Genomic DNA, 11,202 nt, shown 5'->3' with positions numbered 1-11,202 from the left:
GCCAAAGAGGAAGGTTTGAGGGGGAGGTGGGAGAAACGGCACACATAGGCAAAAAGAAGTATTCCATTCTATGCATCCGAAGAAGTAGGCTGTAGCCCATGAAAGCTCATGCTGAAATAAATTTTTCAGGTGAAAGGTGCCACAATTACTCCTGTTCTTTTTGCGGATACAGACTAACACGGCTGCTACTCTGAAACCTGGCACACATAGGGTGACCAGATCACAGCAGTAAAATAGGACCCGCCCCCTCCCAGCTCGGCCCCACCATCACACCCCTCCTCACCCCTTAGTCCCCCACTGACTTGCTGCGTCCCTCCTAGTCCGTCCCCCACCCACCAATCGCCTCCTTTCACTTTCTCCCTCCCCTGCCAGAAACCTCCATACCCGCCCCTAAACCCTCTGCTGGCTCACTGCTCACCTCTGTGCCCACCTGCCACTTGCCCACCCACTCACCCCCGACTCGCCGCTGCACCCCCCCCCAGTATATAGCCTTATTCACAGACCCAGGGGTCACTATATTACCGCACACAGCAGTCAATCAATGCAGTTGTAGATAAATCTCTGCATTATGCATTTTTGTATAACTTTTACATGACTTTGTATTGAACCTTAGTAATATGTTATAGCAGGACCCTAAGGTAGTATAATTAAGGTAAAAGAAAAATGTCTTTTTGCTAGAAGTAGAATAAGATCTTCCTCCCCCCCTTGGTAATCAGTCGCCCTGTGGAGTGAATGAGGTGGGACTGAGGAAGGCAGCACCTCCAGACAGCTGCAATCCTTGGAGAGGGGCTGGGAGCCAGACCAAGGAGCTTTGCCCAGGGCTGAGTGGGACGGAGTTTGGGTGCTGGGTGCAGGCTCCGGACTGGGGTGCAGGAAGGGTGGAGGGGTGCAGGCTCTGGGAGGGCATGCGGAGGGGTGGGTGCAGGCTTTGGGACAGAGTTTGGGGGCTGGAGGGTGGTGTTCGGGGGAGCGGACTGCCATGTAGCTTCCTTCCTCCCCTGTTGTCCCTCACCATAGCCTCAGTGGGGGATGGAGCTGCCCCTTTCCCAGTGTTTGCAGGAGTAGTGGCTGGGGGGAAACCCAGTCAAACTCTGGTTTTACTCTTTCACCGATGGGTCACTTAAACCCCTTACAAACTCCTTCCCACCTCTCTCACTCCCCTTTTCTACTGGGCTTGTTTGATCTTTTCGGTGGAGCTAGATGAAAACCACAAACCCCAGTGAGAGCAACAGGCTGGAAGACTAGACTGAACCCACCACCCAGCCTAGTCCATCCCAGAGCCCAGGACTGAGGGCAAATGTCCCCTCACCCCCAGGCCACCTGCTTCCACTCCTGGCCTCTCCCAGCGCTGCCAATGATTCTGTGTGGCTGCATCGGGTGGGATTTCAAGCAGACCCCTCAACCCCCTGCTAAATTCACCCCTGTTTTGCGACCACTCTGCACCAAGAGCACCTACCTTCCCTGCCCTAAAGCTGCTGGATGGCTAGAAAGCTGAGCTGGGCATTTGATTGATCTAGAATATTATCATGCCCCCCCCCCAAACCTTAATATCCACAAAGCTTTGGGGGGGGGCTATTCCACCCCAAGCTGATCTATTTCATTGTTGCAGGGCAAATGAAGGAGCCATGGTTTAATGGAAATATTCAGCCCCTACAGCGGTCTTGCAGCAGGGAAAGCAGAGTTGATGGGAAGGGAACTGGTTTGGATAGGAGCCCCCGTCCTCCTCCTTTGCAAATAATTTGGAGAGGGGAATCTGATCACTCAGTGCCTCAGTTTCCCCTCCTGCGGGGGAAGGGGGGAAAGGGAGTTAAAAGTCTCAGCCTGCCGTGTTGCAGACCTTTTGCATTCTCCCCTCTTGATGTATTTGATTTCCTCCTCCAAACCTCCCTCTCTCTCACCTGGAGTTCACAGCACTAAGTACCGGCTCGGGGCTTTTTTCCTGGGTTACATGATCCCAACTTTAGTTTTGAAACAGACACAGGCAGGCACAAGCTCACCCTCAAACAGCAACACCACATAAACCACAAAACCAACCCAATATTACAAACCTCCGGGGAATCACAGGGCAAACACTCACCGCTGGAAGCCCCAGCAGTTGCTCAGGTGAGTGAGGTCCACTGCAGAGTTTCCTGTCTCCCACCGGGCCAGAAGCTCCCTCCTGGTCTCCTCCAGGTGAGTGCTGGGGGTGGGGGAGGGAGGGGGAGGGGAAGTAAGGCTGAAAAGCACATGTGCCTTCTCCCCCCTCCCGACCTGCAAGTACAGCCAGGGGCCGCCTCTGCCTCAGCCGGCCAGCGTCTCTAGTTGCCTAGCAACAGCTGCTGCTTCCGGGAGACGCAGAGCTTTGCTTCCGGGAGAGACGCTGCACCGCGGGGCCCTCTCAGGGGCGGGGCCCAATTCGGGGGAATCGGGCAAATCGGCTTAAGGCCGGCCCTGCCAGTGTTGGCCAGGGATTGTACAGCACCTAGCGCAATATGGGGTCCCAATCTCAGTCATGGTCTGTGCAGCACCTGGGAGCCCTGATGTCTGTTTCCTGATCACAGGCACTGGGGATGGAGAAAGGGAAACCTCAGCACCTGAAGGGTTAATGCAGCCCTGTGTGCAACCCCTGCTAGGGTGACCTGACAGCAAATGTGAACAATCGGGACAGGGAGTGGGGGTAATAGGAGCCTAGATAAGAAAAAGACCCCAAAATCAGGACATCCAGTCACGCTAGTCCCTGCTGCGCTCACGAGGGGTTGTCTTAGAGAGTTGTAGTAATAACAGCAGCAAAGAGTCCTGTGGCACTTTATAGACTAACAGACGTATTGGAGCAGGAGCGTTCGTGGGTAAATCCCCACTTCGTCAGATACATCAATAGTCCCATATGGGCTAGTGGTCAGGATTCCTGGTTTTCACCGAGGGGGCCTGGGTTCAACTTCTGGTGTGGGAACAGTGCACAGCTTTCGCCCAGAGTGGAGACAGGAAATAAAAGGAACAGGAAGGGATCCTGCCAGCAGGGGAGTTAGACAGTGTGGGGAGGGGATCCCAGAAGTGGGGGTGGGGGGCAGAGGTCTGAAGGGAGACCAGGGAAGGATCCCAGCAGTGTGGGAAGTTGAGAGCACAGGCCTGGCATGGGGACTGGGGAGAGTGAATGTGTCCCTCTAAACCCACCCACTGCAGACTAGGCAGGACTGGAAGAATTACGTATTTGTTGGTAAATATAAATTTCTGTGTAAACGCAGAACCCAATGGCAAAATATTTCCATTAATAATCATCAAAATTGGCAGATGGGCAAAGTAAGAAACATGCTGCTTGAGAACTTACCCTGTTGTAGGAGCAGCAGTGATCTGTGTGCTGCGTATCACCTGTATGCCCAAAAGGTCTGTTACACTCCCCCCCCCCGATCCCCCGCTTGTCTCCTCTCCCTCTCTGGATGCCTGTGAAGTGGCTTTCCCCCTCCCCCCCTCCTGCAATGCTTGTGGGATGAATGGGCTGGTTGAACAGCTGGAAGAGCAGAAGAGCTCCCAGGCAGACAAGGTGTCTGGGACTCTCATTAGGCAGCACTCACACACCCAGAGCATGGACCCTGCATGGACACTGGCTGAGGTGGAGTGTGACCCACCAGATGCAGCCAAGTCATCTCCAGTTGCAGGCCATGAGAAGCAGGTCCTTAAAAGGGGAAGGGGCCCTGTGCTCAGGAGTCATTCACAAGCTTGTACCTCCAGTGAATGCCCTTCGCCCCGACCGCCTGGCCAGTGGTTCACTGCGTTACATTCCATCGTGCTTCAGGAAGACTTACCTTCATCACACCATCCATCGCGGCGCTGGGGGACACTTACCTTAAAGGATCCTGACATCTCCAGTGCCAGGTCTATCCTGGGAGCGTGAGTATGACACCCCCCCATCCCTTCTTTTGAGCTTAGCTGTCAGTATAATAAACATGCTGCTTTCTGCCAAACTCTGGGGGGTCATTAGTCCTCCTTACACTTACTAGCTGGCCCTATTTTGGGTAACAGAAGCAACGTTGCTGGGTCTGTCATCGTACCAAAGGGGGAGATGGTTGTCTATAAAGGAGGGTGAAGACTAAATGCATCCGATGAGGATGGGATTCAAACCCATGCATGCTGAGCACAATGGATTAGCAGTCCAGCACCTTAACCACTCGGCCACCTCATCTGACCTATCAAGAAGCGGACAGGAGGAGAAATCTAAGGCCGGCAGAGATAGGGCCACTAAGGAGTTTCCCAATACTAAGCGTAAGCAGGGGCTGAATGAGCTCCCCCCTCACATCTAGTGAGGAGCTGGGGGAAGACTTCAGGAACAGGCCGTGTTTGCACAGACACCCCTACTTTGCCTAGCTATGCAGCATGATGGGGCCACTTCCCCAAAATGACCAGTTTGGGATGGTGGTGGGTTGCAAATCACTTTAGCATTGAGTGGAATGAAATGTTATTCTCCTTCCTGTACGAGTGAAGGGCAGCAGAACGTACCTAGGCCGTCCTGACGGAGGGGTGGGTGGGTGAGGAATCGCTTTCAGTGGACTGCAGAGAAGTGATTGAGGACGTCACCCTAACCCAGTGGTCCCCAAACATTTCACACTGCGCCCTCGTATCCATGGCTGTGGCCCCTCGGAAGCCGCGGTCGAGAACCGGGGCTGGGAGTGGGGCCGTTGCTTGCTGGGGAGAGGGGTGCGGACAGGGGTCAGGGGGTCGAGGCCGGGCTGGGAGCCAGGGGCCCAGGCTGAGGGTGGGGTTGGGGAAGAGCTGGGACAGAGTGGGGCTGAGTGGGGCTCCCTCCCTGCCCTCCATGGGGGCTGGCTCAGGCCCTGAGGTGCCCCCATCAATCTTCCTCTGTGTCCCCCTAGGAGTCACGCCCCACATTTTGGGGACCACTGACCCCTACTCGCTAAGCAGGGGCTAGTGATGCCAAAGCCCAGGGAAAGGGAGAACAAGTGCGGGGGCCCCAGCACTGGAACCATGCCCCCCCCACTTCTGAGTGTGGCTCCGCCCCCTTCCACACCTTCCACCCACGGCCCCAACCACTGTCACCTCTGTTCCACCCCTTCCCCCACTGGTCCCACCCTGTCACTCCTTTACCCCTGCCCCGCTGTGGCCCCGAGACCAGAGAAGCTCTGTGCCCCTGCTGCAGCCCCCGGCCCGTAGCAGGGAGTGGGAGCCCCTCCAGCCCTGGGGCTGACATGGGGGAGATTTTTCCAGGGGGGCCTAATTTGGTCTGGGCCCCTAGTCATGGGCCCCACTGTCCCCTTGGCAACGCAAGGTTTGGGGAGGCTGAGCCCCCCCGAGCCTCCATTACGAGCCGCCCAGGCTACCTCTGCTCAGTGGGTGGCCAGTCTCCCTGTGTCTCTGCTGTTCGTGCTGGGGAGTCCGGCCGGCCTTAGGGGTGGGGCCCCTGGCAGCCGCCCAGGGCTCCAGGGGGTCAAAGGGCACCGTGTGGCCGTGCAAAGGCGCTCACTGCTCTCCCCTGCCCCAGTGCTCCTCCGTGGCCCCATAGAGGCTGGGGGGAGCGAGGAGCAACGCTATGTGCTCCATGCGTCCTGGTCACTTTCCCCACCTGGGCTGGGCTGTGAGGGGAGCATCAGAAGCTGCTGCTCTCTGCTCTCCCCTGACGCAGCCCGGCTGAGGAAAGTGACCTGGATGCAGGGAGCTCGGATGATGTCCCTTCTCGCCCCCCTGCCCCTGCTAGGGAAGGCTGCTGTGTGGTGTCTCCATGGCTGCACTTTCAGAGAGGCCGGTTTCTCTCTCCCATTGTTCAAGGGGCATCCTACTAGATAAAATTGAGCAAGAAATGCTTCCCCGTGGTTTTTAGGACTGGAATTGCTATTTTCAACAGCCATTGCCATTTTTTTCCTAGTTTTGTTTGTTTAAAAGGAAGACAGTGATATTGCACTGGCAAATTCCCCATAGAAACAAAGAATAATAAAGGCACCTCAACTTTTCCTCATTTATGGAGGACAGTCTGATAATATGCATCCAGATCTCCTCCAGTCACACAAGCTGAAAATTGTTCCACTTTACTGCAGTTCTGTAACCATGCGGGAACCAGTCCTGTCTGTGTTCTGTGCACATCCAAAATTCCTGCTGAATGACCCGCCCTGGGAGCAAGTTACCAGTGACCCAGGGCTGGGGCAGAAGGAGGGTGCAGGTGTGGGGGGGAGCCCAGGGCTGGGGCAGCAGAGGGTGTGTGGGTGGGGGAGCACTGGTTGGGAAGGGGGAGCCCAGAGCTGGGGCAGCAGAGGGTGTGTGGGTGGGGGATCACTGGTGGGGAAGGGGGAGCCCAGAACTGGGGCAGCATGGGGTGTGTATGGAGGAGAGCCCAGGGCTGGGGCGGCAGGGGGGTGCAGGTCGGGGGGGGCAGAGCCCAGGGCTTGGGCGGCAGGGGGTGCGGGTGGGGAGGGGCCCAGACCTGGGGCGGCAGGGGGGGGCGGAGTCCAGGGCTCGGGCAGCAAGAGTTATGGAGGGGAGCCCAGGGCTGGGGTGGGGGCAGCCAAATTTTTTTTTCCTTGGGGCAGCAAAAAACCTAGAGCCAGCCCTGCCTCCACCCACCGTGAGGTAGGCAAGAGCGGATCATTATTATCCCTACTCGAAAGAGGGAGAAGCTAAGGCTGAGAAAGGAGAATTGACATGTCTGAGGTCACACAGCCAGTCACTGGCAGAGTTGGGAATAGGACCCAAGAGCCCTGATTTTCAATATACCTGCCCCTGGAAATTTCCACTGCATGCATCCGACGAAGTGGGTATTCACCCACGAAAGCTCATGCTCCAGAACATCTGCTAGTCTATAAAGTGCCACAGGACTCTTTGCTGCTTTTACAAACTAACCATCAGATCTTGAATTTCAGACACTGAATGACCTGAATAAAGTGCTCTGTGATGAGCTCCAGACCAACAACAGTGACAGTAATTATTCAGCAAGTATTTGAGGAGAACTGCAATGTTAGAGAGAATCATGAACTGCTCAGAGACAATTAATGCAGAGAACAGCAAAATTCATCAAACATAGAACTGGTTCTGACTTATTTACTTGGTCTTAAAAGAGACCAACAAGGATCTGAGTCTCCTCCCTGTCAATAACCCCCTGCTCAGCCAATCAGGGTAGAGACTGAGGACGGGAGGCTGAGGGTTCTGACCAGAGAACCGAAAGGATGGCCCAGGTCACTGGTGGGGATCACTGCCCGAGCACTATTTTAGCCCCACATTTTTGGGTGGACCTCCCAGAGTGGGAACTGCAGAGCACTCCCCTGCAACAGATGGATCAGACTGAACAGGTTTCAAACCTCCAGGAGGCTCTTACCTTCTAAACTGGGACGGCTGTTTTCTAGTAAAAATCACTAAAAGGGAAGGAGAAAACTCGAAAGAGGTTCCTCCTGACGCTCACGTCCGTGAACCCAAATACTCTCTCAGTCCTCAAAGAGAGACCTGGAGAAGGAGACTTGCTGAAGCAAAGCCACAGGGGTCTCTGAGGTTTCCCTGGCCCCTTCCCCCTGTCCTGCCTGGCTGATGTCAGCATCTCTCTGTGAGGTCACCACCTCCCCACCGCCTTTGACCAATAGTCTGAGGTCCTGCAAAAGGCCTTTGTGATGTCACTGCCACACCCCTCCCTTGCTGGGCTAATGTCCTGCCCCTGGCCAGGCACTTTGCAGGTTTGAGCTACTCCCTGTGGATCACCACCAATGTACGTTCACCAACCAGCCCTGAGAACTACGACCCTTACCCTCTGCACTCAACCCTCATCACCATGCAGTATAGCCATCTTGAAGTGCAGCAGTCATTGCACAGCACTCCAGACAGGACATATTCAAACCTGTGACTGCACAGTTCCCCACCCCCCTGCCTTTTGAGATTTTCAAAAAGTTGTGTGTCTTTCAATAATGTAATTTTCTTTTCAATAAATGAATTCTTGGCTTTGAAAACAGTCTTTATTATGGCATAAAGTCAAAGATACCTTAGCCCAGGAAAGACACAGGCACTGCAAATCAGCTTAGCAAACATAGATTCCCACTAACATTGTAACCACTGCACTTCACTCCCGTGCAAGGCACCAAACATTACTGTTGGTTTTCAGCCTCAAATTCCTCCCTCAAGGCATCCCTAATCCTTGCAGCCCTGTGCTGGGCCTCTCTAGTAGCCCTGCTCTCTGGCTGTGCAAATTCAGTCTCCAGGACTTGAACCTCGGAGGTCCATGCCTGACTGAATCTTTCACCCTTCCCTTCACAAATATTATGAAGGGTACAGCACACGGATATAACCGCAGGGATGCTGCTTTCCCCCAAGTCCAGATTCCCATACAGAGATCGCCAGTGCCCCTTTAAATGGCCAAAAGCATACTCCACAGTCATTCGGCACTGGCTCAGCTTGTAGTTGAACTCTTCCTTGCTACTGTCAAGGCACCCTGTGTTCGGTTTCATGAGCCACGGCATTAACGGGTAAGCGGGGTCTCCAAGGATCACAATGGGCATTTTGATGTCCCCTACTGTGATCCTCCGGTCCGGGAAAAAAGTCCCGGCCTGCAGCTTACTGAACAGGCCAGTGTTCCGAAAGATGCGTGCATCATGCACCTTTATGGGCCAGCCTGCGTTAATGTCAAAGAAATGCCCACGGTGATCCACAAGCGCCTGGAGAACCATAGAGAAATACCCCTTCTGATTAACGTACCCGGATGCTAGGTGGGGTGGTGCCAAAATAGGAATATGGGTCCCATCTATCGCCCCTCCACAGTTAGGGAAGCCCATTTGTGCAAAGCCATCCACAATGTCTTGCACATTTCCCTAGAGTCACAGTTCTTCTTAGTAGGATGCGATTAATGGCCCTGCAAACTTGCATCAACACGATTCCAACGGTCGACTTTCCCACTTCAGACTGGTTTGCGACCGATTGGTAGCTGTCTGGAGTTGCCAGCTTCCAAATTGCAGTAGCCACCCGCTTCTCCACCGGCAGGGCAGATCTCAATCTCATGTCCTTGAGACGCAGGGTGGGGGCAAGCTCAGCACACAGTCCCATGAAAGTGGCTTTTCTCATCAGAAAGTTCTGCAGCCACTGCTCGTCATCCCAGACTTCCATGACAATGTGATCCCACCACTCAGTGCTTGTTTCCCGAGCCCAAAAGCAGCGTTCCAAGGTGCTGAGCACGTCTGTGAATGTCACAAGCAATTTCGTGTCGTACGCGTTATGCGACTCGCTATCATTGTTGGACTCCTCACTGTCACTTTGGATCTTAAGGAATAGCTCAACTGCCAAACGTGATGTGCTGGCGAGACTCGTCAGCATACTCCTCAGCAGTTCGGGCTCCACTTTCCGCAGACCGAAACGGAACACAGAATTGCGCTGCACAGAAAACGTTGAAAGATGCAAGATGGTGCCAAACATGGACGGAAAAACAGGGATTGCTCGGATGTGAAGCGATGCATCACAGGGCATTGGGAGAGGAACCAGAATGATCCACACCCTCCGTACCCTTCCCACAACCCACGGCACCAGAATGGGAAGAGGTGCTCTGTGGGATAGCTGCCCATAATTCACCACTCCCAACACCACTGCAAATGCTGCAAATGTGGCCACACTGCAGCGCTTTCCCTACACAGCTATACGAAGACAGCTTTAACTCCCAGCGCTGTACACCTGAAAGAGTAGCCAAATCCCCAGTCTCACTGATGCAGTATCACCTCTTGTGATGTTACTGACATAATTTGTAACTGTACAGATCACCGTTGTGACCACTGTTCTCTATTTGCAGCCAATATTATAGAAAGGTTGTTGTGTAAGGGGTCTATGTGGAGGTTCTGATTGACTGATTATAATTATGCTATCTCTAGATGTCTATCATTTTTTGTAGTTGACGTTATGAATATTGGCTGTATGCTGCCCATATTTCAAACTTGTGCTCTGCTTCCGGGAAACTCCCCAGACAAGTTGGTGTCAGTTCTGCCTCGCCTCCTTGATGGCCCACTAAGGACCATCTACAATCGACCCACTGAGAGAAGGCAGATACACTCTGTGACTCAGCAAGGTCTGCAGGGACCTGCCTATGGACAGAACTCGAAGGTTTTTCTGTGCCACGTGCTGGATAGAGTGTCCTTGGGACAAAGAAAGCAAAGACCACATGGCAAGAGACTATAAAAGGCTGATGCCTCATCTCCAGTCCTGCTTCTACCACTGGAGGACTTTGCTACAAACTGAAGCTCTATACAAAGGACTGAATGACCCATCCCAGCTGTGGATGGACTCCAGAGACTTGATTTGAACCTGCAGTTTATTCCATCACTGCTACAAGCCTGAACAAGAACTTTGACATTACTGCATGTAACTGATTCCTTTAACAATTTTAACTCTCAGCCATATTTCTTACTTTTTATGAATAAACCTTTAGATTTTACATGCTGAAGGATTTGCAAGAGCGTGATTTGTGGGTAAGATCTGACTCATCTATTCACCTGCATCTGGGGCTTGGTCCTTTGGGGTCCTTTGAGAGAACCCATTTTCTTTTTCTGGGGTATTGGTTTTCATAACCATTCATCCCCATAAGGAGCGGGGCTGGTGGTGATAGAAGGGAACTGGAATAGCTGAGGGAATTGATTCTATGATGTCCAATTAGCCAGTGGGGTAAAACCAAAGTCCTCTCTGCATGGCTGCTGTGACGTGCTTTAATAGTAAAGGGCACCCAGCCTTGGGCTGTGACTGCCCTGCTCCAAGCAATTTGTCCTGAATTGATACTCTCAGCAGTGTCCCGCCAGAGGCTGTATTGTTACAGGGGTCATCTGGAATTACAGCAGGGAACTCTCCGAAGCTCAGGATGCGCTTCCTCAGCTAGGGGAAGTATGTAACCCACACACCTCCAGGGTGTGGTGGAGCGTCCCAGCTAGTGGCACCGGGATCACTTAGAGGGAGAGATAAAATGAGTCTTTTCTACAGTCTTAGCCAGCAGCCAGGTGGCTTTTAGTTCATGCTGTGGAGGCCCACGCACTAAGCTCCTGAGTTCCCAGTTCGATCCCACCCACCGACAAGTCACTGACCCGGATCTGTCAGCGTAACAGACACAGCTGCCATCCCAAGAAGGAGAGAGTTGCCTTGCCATACCTGGCTGCAAAGAGGTGCCAAGCAGTGAGCTGACACCGTTCAGAGCTTCCAGTGATAAACTGCAAACTTTGGACAATAGTGAGGCATCAGGAAGTGTGGTCCTCAGAGTGGCCCTGGGCTCCCCCGCCATCT

The 11,202-nt window shown here is 53.5% G+C and overlaps 1 non-coding gene across 1 annotated transcript; it reads right to left on the bottom strand.

Annotated features, from left to right (window-relative positions):
* Positions 1 to 4,074: 4,074 nt before the first annotated feature.
* Positions 4,075 to 4,156, bottom strand: TRNAS-GCU. The gene has a single exon. It is a non-coding gene; the product is annotated as a tRNA-Ser (tRNA).
* Positions 4,157 to 11,202: the final 7,046 nt, after the last annotated feature.

This window comes from Mauremys mutica, unplaced genomic scaffold, assembly GCF_020497125.1.
Source record: "Mauremys mutica isolate MM-2020 ecotype Southern unplaced genomic scaffold, ASM2049712v1 Super-Scaffold_100036, whole genome shotgun sequence".
NCBI classification, from domain to species: Eukaryota; Metazoa; Chordata; order Testudines; family Geoemydidae; genus Mauremys; species Mauremys mutica.
The sequence above is the reverse complement of the archived record's forward strand: the minus strand, read 5'-3'. Positions and strand labels throughout refer to the sequence as shown.